The following is a 13201-nucleotide window of genomic DNA, read 5'->3' on the forward strand; positions in this document are numbered from 1 at the left end:
CTTGGGCCATTTCAGATCTGTGAAAAGATAGGCCATTCGACCTTCATATTACAAGATTTATCAGGTTTGAGAGATTCTCTCCCTGTTAATGGCCTTATCTTAAAGAAATTCTTTAATTGAGGAGGTAACCCCTTCTCCTTTTTTTAGCTTAATAGAGTTTTGTAGTTTGTAGGACCATTAAAAAATAAAGTTGTAAGGTATCTTCCATTGACCTTTGTTGTACTTAAAAGTTGCTCAACAGAAGTAGTGATGATATTTACTTTTAAAATAATAGAAGTCTTACACAAGAGGGATAATTTCTAGGAAACTAGGTATAATTGCATTCCAAAACCACACTTCAATTTTTGTGAACCCTTCTCAAAGTTTAGAAGTATTGTAAATCATTTTATGTTTTCAAATTGGTCACAAAAAGGTTATCAATATCAAAACAGAAACTAATCCAACTTCAGCATCTTTAACTCTTACCTTGTCATCCATTTACTCTTAAGGAGAAAATTGTCCATCCCATTCACCAAAGTTTATGGTTACTCAGAGTGTAATTCTAAAATATCTGATATTAAAGATAAGAGGTCTTATTACAAGCCTGCTTACCATGTTCATAGGGAAATAGTTTAACCGACATTACCAATACTGCATACCAAAACAGGGTAATGGCTTAGAATTATAAGACAAGGGGTCTCATCACGAGCCAGCTTGTTCGGTTAGATTACTACCAGTGAATGGCATTGTCAATAGCTAGCCACCAAACCAGGACAATGGCTTTTTATCTTATCAATAACAGAAAAAGAAAGGAAATACAAAATATGAAAACATGTTTTGAATTCATTCTGTTAATCACACTCTTAAATGGATGGGACAATGGACAATAATATGGTTTAAAGGTATCCCTGTCGAAACTATGAACGTTTGCTGGCAGCAGAGGCTCTACCTATGACAAAGGAGTCAATTCTAAAAGCTGATTTGGAAAGGTTCTCTATTTTATCATTATAAACCAATAAAGGCCAATTTAAAACTTAGAATGTATCTAATTTTAAACAAGAGAGGAAATTAACAAAGATAGATTCATTTTATTTAGAATGCATATATACCTAGTTATATTAGAATTTTCCCCTTTAATGAGAACTCTATTTTGAAAAAGTTTAAGTATTTCCATACTTTTCAGAGATAACTGTTTCTTCCAGCGAATCGCCAATTGTTGTGCTCTACAACAACCCCCCATTTCATATCATTTTTATTCACAAAAAACTATCATATGGAATGGGTCCCTTTCAGTTTTGATTGGTATCAACATTGTATTATTCAAAAAGGTCCGAAAACGAAATGAAAAAATTATAAAAAACCTTTTGGACAAATGAATTTTGGTCTTATAATATAAATAATCAATCTTTTATCATTGCAATAAAGCGATCGCAAGATCGCATATCGCAATGACATAGGAGGCATACTTTAAAGGCCCATTGGTTTTCTCCGATGCGATAAAGTTCCTTTCGCCCCGATGCGATGCGATATCGCTATCGACGATCGACGATATAACATGCATGTTTTTAAAGCGCCCCAGTTAATACACCCGATGCGATGCGATATCGCTATCGGCGATCGGCGATATACCATCCATGCTTTCTTAAAGTGCCCATACTCCCAATGCGATGCGATATCGCTATCGGCGATCGGGGATTTCAAAAGGTGTCAATATAAGGATTTAAGTTTTCCCCGACGCCCGATTGCGATAAAGCCAAAAGCGCAAACTTCAAAAAAGCCGTTAAAGCAGAGGGATATTACGATTAATTCATATTAAGGGCCTTATCTTTCGAACAATGATTTACCTGCGCTCAACTGCCAAAACATCCAAGGCACGCTTAAACAAATCATTCGGCCGATTAATTATATGATGGGCATTTAAAGGATTGGCAGGTTTTAACGGCCATTCAATGTAATAGTAAGTCCTAAAATCTTCTCATAGATTGTATCCGCGGCCACTTTAAAGTTAATCCCTCATCATGCATTGATCAATATATCTCGCTCATATTTGGTTTTCACTACCAATTCTCTGTGTTACGCTTATTTCCACTCCTGTGCAGAATTCTTTCGAAGCATAAAACTCAAGCAGAATGGGGAAGAAGTCTAAGAAAACCACAGTCGCTTCCGCTGCGCCAGCCACAGGACAAGTCGTCGCTGATCCAGCAAACAAAAAGAAAGGATTGATATCTGATACTGTATGTTCAGGTCTCGGCAAAACTACTTGGCAAAGTACCTATAATTTGATTAAGGCCGAAGAACCTAAGGTGACAACAGTACAAGCCATGACAGATGCAACTCGGAAATCTGATGGTACTTTAAAGGACTTAGCCAACTCCTTCCTTCATTGGATAGATGTTAGGGTCCGACCCTAACCCCCTTATTTATGTCATGGGATCACGTCATAAACAAGAGTCAATAAAGCCCATATTAATATTTGTAATGGTTAACCCGCAATTAATGACGGGACCACAGTTAGTTGCAAATGGGCGGTAGTATTAGATAGATGGTAAATGGGCGGTAGTATTAGATAGATGGTATTAATAAAACCCACGATATTGGCCTGTGGTATTGCATGTATGAGTCATATATAAAGGATAGAGACTCCCTGCGAGGAGTATCGTGTCTTGTTTTGTAATCGAGCTCTGCTCTATTGGAGGTTGCCCCCTCGAAGAGGCCTGTGAACATTTCTCTCTGAATAATAAAATCATTGCTATTCTGTGCTCTGGGTATATTTTCTTCGCATATTCTATGTTCTCGGTATCTTTTCTTCGCAAATTCTATGTTTGGGTATTACTTTGCAGGTTAAGAGCATAACAAGTGGTATCAGAGCACTTTCCAGGGCTCGGTGGGATCTCCAAATTTTAGCAAAATGTTTTTGGATAGAGACGTGTTCCGGCGTCTTTAAACCATGGGATCTATCGTTAAGCGCACAAACCTGCGGATTTGGGGAGGCATGCACGCAGGAAATACAAGAGGTGGTCACGTCTGTTGGACTCCCTTGTAACCCCTTTGGGTACCCCTTCGAGTAGTAGCGCATTAGACAGAACCGCGCACGGACTGTCTTCCACGTACCCTCTGGGTATATAAGAAGCCCCCTAGCTCCCTTGAAACCTCGCCATAGATAAACCTTCGGCCGTCTTGTGGCTATAGTACACCGAGAACAGCACTCGGAGAGATTACTCGCCCGTACGATAGGGTAGTCGGGTTGTACGGCTAAGGGTATGGTCGATCCTCCTTAGTTAGAGCCTGAAACATTGGGCCGAGTACTACTGTCAGACCCTTATGTATATTGCGATCTGTAGCACCTGACACTCCTCAAGACCATAGTTCCCTTTCTATCGGGGGATCACACATCACCTATTCCAGATCAGCAAGTGCAGCAACAGCCAACATCAGTCCCGCAGCTCCATCAGATCAGCAGCAGTAGTTGTTCCACCATTCAGATCTCTCAGATCCACCAGATCGGAGTAGTTGTGAAGGGTTCCTGTCCCTGGATATAATTTTCGCAGGACGTTTGGCGGCATTGACATTCTGAGGATTTGGCGACTACAGTATTGATCAGGAAGGAGTAAAACTCCGTTAGGAGTTTTCCAAAAAAAAAAAAAAAGTCTGAGATCTTCCGGGGCGCTTATTGGTGACCTAGCCCATCAGAATCAGGACGACGAGCTGAGCAAGGTGGTACCATTCAATTTCTTAGTAAAAATTTTTTAGGCGGTCCCAATTTTTTCCTCAGGTTGGTGTATGGTAGAAACTCGCGCTCAAGCGATGGCCAATGAAAGGATCGACAAAATTGAAGACCATGTGCACTCCCTCCAAACTGCAGTGAAGAATATCGAACTTGAGCTTAAAGGAATAAGTAACCAGATACATGATGCACTCCCAAAGGGAAAGGAGCCAGCCCACGAGGAGGCGTATAATGGCCATGAATACCATGAGGGTGAGTCTAGCCACTCTCAGCACGTCTGGCACACCCATCCACCACCTAGTCAGCGACCTCCCAAGTTGGATATGCATAAATTTGACGGTTCTCACACGTCCACATGGCTAGCACAAATGGAGCAGTATTTCCAATTGAATCATATCATAGATGAGGGGACTAAGCTTATGGTGGGCACCATGTACTTGGACAATGAACGATGGCAATGGAAGGAATGGCATCAGAGTTGCAATGGACATTTTCAGAATTGGGTCCAATTTGCCAAAACTCTTCGCAGTCACTTTGAACAGGAAGACTCTTTTTTGGGGCGTCTCACTAAGCTCCGACAGACGGGTACAGTGGAGGAATATATTAATGCTTTTGAAGCCTTAGCCTTCTGCACTAGGGGTCTCACAGATGAGTTCTACATGGAATGCTTTATCAGCGGTCTTAAAGAAGCCATCAAAGCTCAGATTCTACTCCACCACCCTCCCACATGCACAGAGGCTTGCCAGGTAGCCCATAAGGTGGAACATGCATTAACAGCCCAATCCAGCCGCCCCAACTTCCCCGCTAAAGGTCGTCCCTCACAGGCTCCCAATACGACTCAGACACTTAAGATTCAAAAGGTGTCATCTGCGGAAATGGCCGAAAGAAGGAAGCAAGCACTATGTTACTACTGTGATGAAAAATATTCCCCAGGTCATAAATGCAGAGAGCACAAGTTTTTTCAAATAGATGCCACTGACTACAGCTCCACCGAGGAAGATCCACCACTTGAGGAACCGGTGGAGATCGAAGAAGATAACCAAAAGGAAATTGTATCTGATGAACCAATTATTTCGCTAAATGCATTGGCAGGAATTTATTCCCCTCAAACTCTCAAAATCAGGGGTTTTCTTAAACATCGCCCAGTAGTAGTCTTGATTGATAGTGGAAGTACCCATAATTTCATCCATCAAAAGATCGCTGAAGCAGCACATTGTTTCGTCCGGGCAGTTTCTAACTTCCAAGTCCAGATTGCAGATGGGGGCACAATGAAATGTGAAGGTCGCTGTGAAAATGTCAAAATTCAAATGGGGGATTATCAATTGAAAACCCACATGTTTGCAATACACATGGGGGGTTGCGACATTGTCCTAGGCGCGGAATGGCTCCGCACTCTTGGGCCAATCACAATGGATTTCCAGGAGTTATATATGATTTTTAAGCAGAACAACTCCACACATACCCTCCGTGGACTACAAGCGGGAGCCTCCTCTATCATCAGCTCGCATAGGATGGAAAAATTGTTAAAAAAGGGCCATCATGGAGTGGTAGCTCAATTCAATGCCATCCAGGTAGTAGACACCATGTCTCCGCCAATTCATCCTGAGATGCAACAGATTTTAAATAAACATCGGACGGTCTTTGACAAGCCTCATGAGCTTCCACCCTCGCGAGGGGAACATGATCATAGCATCACATTGGTTCCAGGGGCCCAACCCCCAAATGTGCGGCCATAAAGATATCCGTTCACCCAAAAGAATGAAATAGAAAAAATCATCAAGGAATTGTTGGAAGCAGGTGTCATTCGTCCCAGCATTAGTCCTTATTCATCCCCAGTGGTCATGGTCCTCAAGAAAGATGGGGAGTGGCGGATGTGTCCCGACTTCAGGGCCCTCAATAAGTTAACAGTTAAAGATAAATTTCCCATCCCAGTGGTTGACGATTTGCTGGACGAACTCAATGGGGCTCAATTCTTCACTAAGTTGGATCTTCGTTCAGGCTACCACCAAATTCGCATGAAGGATGTCGACATTCCCAAGACAGCTTTCAGAACTCATGAAGGCCATTATGAGTTCCTAGTCATGCCATTTGGTCTCTGTAATGCCCCCTCTACTTTTCAGAGCCTTATGAATCACCTCCTCAAACCATATCTCAGAAAATTTGTCCTTGTCTTCTTCGATGACATCCTCATCTATAGTGGCACTTGGGCGGCACATCTTCAGCATGTAGATCTACTCTTGCAACTGCTCTGCACGCATAAATTATTTGTCAAGATGTCTAAGTGTTCGTTTGGCATGGAAGAAGTTGAGTATTTGGGCCACATTGTGGGGCATGAAGGTGTCAAGGTGGACCCCAAAAAGATCCAGGAAATGCAAGAATGGCCTCAACCTAAGACCTTGAAAAGCTTGAGAGGATTTTTGGGTCTCACAGGCTATTATTGTAAATTTGTCCGCAACTATGGCTGCATAGTGAAACCCTTAACGCAACTCCTAAAGAAAAATTCCTTCTTCTGGAACGAGGAAGCACAATAGGCATTTACCGCTCTCAAAACCGCCATGTGTTCCACTCCTGTCTTAGCACTACCGGACTTCACCAAATCATTTTTCATTGAATGTGATGCTTCGGGAACAGGTATTGGAGCGGTCTTAATGCAGGAAGGGCGACCATTGGCCTTCACCAGCCAACAACTAAGTGGGAGGAATCTGGGCCAATCTACCTACGAGAAGGAAATGATGGCCATCTTACATGCAGTCGAGACCTGGCGACCTTACTTGTTGGGGCGACGTTTCCAAATCCGCACAGATCATCACAGTCTTAAATATTTTTTGGAACAACGCCTATCTTCCCCACAACAAAATAAATGGTTAGCCAAAATGCTGGGATATGATTATGAGATCATTTACAAGAAAGGGAAAGACAACATGGTAGCAGATGCATTGTCGCGCCAATTTGAGGAGGAAAGTACTCTGCTCGCAATTTCCCTCCCCATTCCCGATTGGATTGAAGAGGCTCGTAGGGAATGGTTTTCACATCCCGGGCTCTCCCAACTCATTTCTCAATTGCAGGTAGATCCTAATTCCACCCTAACCCCCTTATTTATGTCATGGGGTCCCACCCTAACCCCCTTATTTATGTCATGGGATCACGTCATAGTGAAGAGTCAATAAAGCCCATATTAATATTTGTAAGTGGTTAACCCGCAATTAATGACGGGACCACAGTTAGTTGCAAATGGGCGGTAGTATTAGATAGATGGTAAATGGGCGGTAGTATTAGATAGATGGTATTAATAAAACCCACGATATTGGCCCGTGGTATTGCATGTATGAGTCATATATAAAGGATAGAGGCTCCCTGCGAGGAGTATCGTGTCTTGTTTTGTAATCGAGCTTTGCTCTATTGGAGGTTTCCCCCTCGAAGAGGCCTGTGAACATTTCTCTCTGAATAATAAAATCATTGCTATTCTGTGCTCTGGGTATATTTTCTTCGCATATTCTGTGTTCTCGATATCTTTTCTTCGCAAATTCTATGTTTGGGTATTACTTTGCAGGTTAAGAGCATAACAATAGCAGCTCGGGAACAAATTCTCCCATATACGGATGTAGTGAGGTGGGAAATTGAGGAAATCCCAATCACAGATAGAACTTTCTGCACCAGAGATGGGAGAATCTTTGGTTAATTTCAGGCCAATGATTTGACGCAAATGTATCATTTACCTGAGCCAGAGAAGAAGTACAACAAGACATTTTTGGAGAAATTCCGAAAAGATAACGAAATTGAATCCGAACCCATCTGGGATTGGAGACAAAATCCGGCAAAAACACAAGCATGAATCTTCTGGTAAGTACTCTGTTGATTCCCTATGTTCTCCTTATTGTTATGCTGGGATACTGATGTGTAGATTGTGGGGGTTGCACGATTCCGCTAATTTCACTATAGAAATGGTTCCCTTGATGGAAGCGGCGTGTAATAGTGAAATAATGGATTGGGCAACTATACTGTCAGATAAGCTAGCAACAGTTGTTCTTGATTTTAGAAACAAGACCCGCGTTACTGAAAGGTTAATTCCCTCGTTCTACTACAGTGCCTATATTCTAGATACCCTGTGTTTTAATTTTGAATTTCCGGTGCTCGGCTGGAGGTGGACATCACAAGACCCCATGCCTATTCACATATACCATCAGAAATTGTGGAAAACTTCCTATAAGCACCATTTATACCAAGTCTGCAATGGCTTTATGTTACCCATTCATTACTCTATTTTTGATAAACCTGCTCCCAAGATTTCCTACCAAGCAGGGATTGATTTAACATCAATAGGAAGATGGTTCGGGGAGGAAAAGTTTACTTATATAAGAATTTTCGGCAGCCAAGCCGAACCTCATGTCCTTCCTTTGTACATAACTGACAAACTACTGGCAAGGGAGATAGCCTATCAGATCATTGCCGAGGGAGTTACACAGACTCTCAAGAAAAATAAGAAGCAGGTCTGGCCCTCTTTTCCTTTGAGATGTGGTGTCTACATGTTGCATGATTTCAAACATGCAGAGAAAGAAGCTACAAAGATAAAATCATTAACTCTAGCAACTCTCCCTCATAGGTGATTTGATCCCAACAAAGTCGCCTATAATGCACTTGAACAGGCCAAATTGACAAAGTTTGATCATAAAGAAGATATGTTCGATGACCTGTTCTCCTCAGCCGAGTCAATATTTCAGGTTAAATCACTAGCCAGAATGAAATATCAGGATGAAGGGTTAGTTGAATTCAACAGACTTAGAGAACAGAGGTTGCAAACTCTGCCTCTAGATCTGTTAGCAACAACCCCAACAACAGCATCAAGCGAGCCTGAACGGCAACATTCAAAGGAACCTCCGGTTACAACAAAAGAATAAGAGAAAGCGTAGGAGGAAACCCAGACTAAAGAGCAGGAGAAAGTGCAGGAGGAAACCCAGACTAGAGAGAAGGAGAAAGTGCGGGAGGAGACCCAGACTAAAGAGCAGAAACAGAGCAACATAGAAGTAAATGTGGATACCCATATTGATCAAAAACTGCTCCAGGAATGGCAGCAATTTGATTCTATTATCAGTAGTCTGGAATGTTCAAAGGACACCGAAACTTCGAAAGCAATAGACACACAGGAAACCACTTCACAACAGGTTCCGAGTGGAAAAAGCGACCTACCCAGTTCAAAGGAAGTAGAAATAATACCAAAGGACCCCTCCGATCAAATCATTTTGCAGGTAGAAGAGATTCCTCCCTTGGATGCCTTCTATAGCCCAAGGCATAAAGCTGTAGTAAAACGACAGAGGAAGAGAAGAAGGACTGATCAACCTTCCCTTTTCCCAGAACAAACGGTCACGGGCAATGTGGTTTGGAAGGAGGAATTTGACCCCTCTGATGACCTAACAAAACTATCACAATATGATGGAACCTATTCGGCAGCAACAATAGACAAATCATCAGAGGTGAGTCTTTTATTTAAAACAAAAGACCAGGAGATCTTTTTATTGCAGGCATAGCTAACAGAAGCACAGTAGAAAGAGGAGCAGGTAGAACAACAATTATTGACACAACAGAAAGTAAATAATCAATTAACTCAACAATTGCAGGCAGGGAAACAAAGGATTGATCACAGCGCAATCCAGAAGCAGAAAGAGTTGTTTGAAGCCTTGGCACAACTGAGGGCAGCAAATGAACAAATGCTAAAGACAAAAGATGAGCAGATTGCTCAACTATCAGCACAACTTGAGAAGACAAAGGGCATTCCACAAATAACTGAATTCAGAGTAGAGGCATTACAGATAAATACGGCATTAATAGCCCAAATCAAGCTTCTATGTCAACAAATCGCCCAGGCGGAACCACTATGCGAATTGACGGCATCAATAAGTGAAAAAACAGAAAAGGCTAGAACAGAATTGGATCAAGCTGAAGAAACGATAGCTGCATTTCTTGACTGGCAAGATACTGATCAGGGACAAGTGGCAAATTTACCAAGAATTTTAGAGTCACATAAAGATATATTGTTTACAGAATGGCAGTCCCAGTTAATGAAAGCAGAGAGGGCAATTTCAAGGTGCAAATCAACTACAAGTAATTTGGTTGAATTGGTTAATAATACTCTCTACTTGTCAAACATGATTTCCCAATGCACTCCAGGTAAATTGACAGCGATGAAAACATTGGAGTAGTCATGTTATCCAGATCTAGAGGAAAAGGGGAGATTAATTGCAGGAATTAACAGTTTAACATGGGACACCTATTGGTTCTTCTTGGTAAAACCACACAGTCAAAGAGCCGCCCTCAAATGCCTTACAGATGCAATCGGGTATATTATCCCCGATATTCAGGATGCCAACTATGCCGCCCAACTTAATTCTCGCCTCAACAGACCGCCCGAAGTGGAGCCGATGCTTGCGATAAGTCAGCTCAGGTTTAAAGGCAAACAGCCTACTTGATGATTCATGTCGCGGACTGCCAGGTTGCTGAGAAGAATATGTTCAAAATCAATTGATACCAATTAAGTAGGATTTCATTTTCATAGATAGTTAGCTTAATTAAGTATTTATAGACCCTTTCATTGTTTTGGAAAGGGTCCTAAAGTTTTGTACCTGACTTTAAGACTGAAGTTGCACTACTGTACTTTAGCCATATTCTTTTATAAAACTGGACCAGTTATTCTAATTTTGACAAGGAAGCTTTTATGAAAATGTGCACTACTGTCTTTGTTTGAAAGTATTTCTGCGTTGGAAGAAGAATCTCAAATAGCGATTGATATTGGGAGTGACTAGCATCTCATATGGTACTATTATCTATGTCTGAATTCATTCTTTTCATATGAATTGTTATTTGATCGCCTTTGCTATTATCGAATATATGTATTTGTTTTAAAAACATTTCTTTATTCCCTCCACTATTGGATGTTTATGGGATGCTTTTCTTTTGCACATATATGTATCGATGATATATAAGTATAGCAATATTGCGCTAATCACTTTGTTTAACGATTTAAGCAAAGTAATCCTTGAATGAATAAAATTCCATGTTTATTAAATAGAGTCATTTACATGCCTGTTTATAAACATAGATCATCAAGCGCTACACTTCAAAGTACAATAGTTCTCGGGATTAGTAGTAGTTCTTTTATTTCGCCGATAGATTAAGTTATTCGCCTATCATTAGATTAGTCAATCAATCATTCATTCATTCCGTTTATCCATTGCTGGGAAACTGGTCCCATTATCCCCAGTCGGAGCCACCATTCCAAACGGAAAAGGAGCTGTATTAAGGTTCGGACCGGGTGGTTATCCCCCAATGTTGATACAACGATTTTCGGGGCATCAACAGGTCATCATGAGTTTCAACCAAGACCATTCCTAGAGAGGATAGCGAGGCTTCCAAGTATAGAAGAAAGTCATGCCCATAGTTGGGAGCAGTAAGGAGTGGGGCTGATATAAGCGCCTTTTTCAATGCATCAAATTATCGTTGAGCTTGATCGTCTCACAGGTATGACAATCCCTTCTTAAGTAGACACATAAAGCCTTTCATCAACTCAACATAATTTACGATGAACCGTTGTAAGAAGTTTGCTTTCCCCTGTAAACGTTGGAGCTGAAAAATGGATTGTGGTTTGGGAAATTGAGTAATTGCCTTTACCTTATCGAGCTCAACCCTAATCTCATACTTGGAGACAATGAAACCAAGTATGCGTCCAGTCTCGACAAAGAAAACACATTTATGCAAATTCAGATGCATGTTAGAGAACTGGCACCTAAGAAAAATTGCTCGTAAATGATTTAGGTGCTATGCTCGCTTCTTGTAATGTGCTGGAAGGTCATCAAAGTAATCTTAAACGATATGTCCAATATCGTGAAATGTGTATTCCATGGCCCTTTGAAATGCTGCTCCAACATTCTTTAAATCGAATGGGAGTTTTTGATAGGCAAAGATTCCCCAAGGACAAATGAAGGCGGTTTTGTGTTGGTCTAATGGTTTTATGGCAACTGGTTGTAATCGTGTTACGTGGAAGTTTGCATCTATGGATAAACACAACTTCCATAAGTGGGTAGATACACTTAGAACAACAAATTTAAAGAGTTTAATCTTTTCCTATAGAATATAAATAAGACAAGGGACCTACTTGTTATCTTTCGCTTCCCTTTGTCTCATTTGAATAGCTCCTGTTGCTCCTTCTCAAACTGAATCTGCTTGATAAGTACTTGCAGTCATAAGAGGACAAAAACCAATAAACTAAGAGAGATATATACTATAAGAAAATGGAATCGAAAGCATTTACACATATAATCATCATGCATAAAGACAATAATATGGGAAAAGGTGTAAACAACTTTCTTATGTAGAAGGAAGAGTTACAACCAAAGAAGTCTGATCCCATGTCACTCATCCGGCTTGAGTTCCATCCTTCATCACACCAAAATCAAAACACTCTAGCAGAATAACAATACTTTCTTATGATCTCAAACCTCAAACCAACAGTATCTCCTCACAAATTCTTCAAAGTCCAGCCCCTGATTACTATGATGAGTGCTCAATTTATAGGGAAATGGAGGTGGTTTTGTCATAAATTGGGCATTGAATGGCTTTCCAATTTGGGAGTTAGTTTCCATGAAGGAAGGGATGAGAGGATAGGAGGTTATTTGATTCACTACCTATCCAATTTCTAGCTCATAGGAGAGGATAAGAGGTGGGAATCTTCTAGAATGGTCTAAAATGTATGAATATTACTAGAACCCTATGAATATTTCACTCAATCTCGCCCAACGTAGGTCAAAGTGGGCCTAGGTGCTTTGTATAGTAGGCTTGAATGGGCCTAAGTGTTCTAAAGAGAATTTACCCCTGACCAAGGTCGCGCTGGTCCCTCAAGAAGTCATTTCAGGATGTCTTTAGGCTAGGAAACTCTCAGGAATGATGGCATTCAATGTGATGACTTTTCTAGGGCATGTAGCAACTGAATTAGGGTTTGATGAGCCCTAATAATACTAATATGAATGTTGGGAGGGATGTGCCCAAATAGACATGTAACAAACCGAAGAAACCATCCATGAATGAGAATGATTCACAACTAGCGCAGTCGTCGATGAATGGTGTTGGATAATTATCCTTCGAACACACATCATTCAAGTCCTCATAGTCGACACATACACAGATGGTACCTTGTTTATTATCGATGGGAACTAGATTGGAAACCCATTCCATTAAGGGAATGAGGTAGACAAAGCCAACACGTAACAACTTTTCCACCTCAGTCTTAATGGCTGCCATTTTGTAGGGGTGGACTGGACTAAGCTTTGGTGGACAGGCTTGGTATTTTCATATATCTTGATCTCATGCTTGACAATAGATGGATCTATGCCAGGAATTTCCTCGTAACACCAAGAAAATACATCGCAGAATTCCTTAAAAAGGCAGGTGAAGCTTGCAATTTCCTTAGGAGTGCAATCTTCTCCAACCTAGATGTTTTCTACGATGCCTGTC

This window comes from Pinus tabuliformis, chromosome 1_2 (genome assembly GCF_031772625.1).
Source record: "Pinus tabuliformis cultivar Carrire ecotype Pingquan chromosome 1_2, CPIR1, whole genome shotgun sequence".
Taxonomy (NCBI): Eukaryota; Viridiplantae; Streptophyta; class Pinopsida; order Pinales; family Pinaceae; genus Pinus; species Pinus tabuliformis.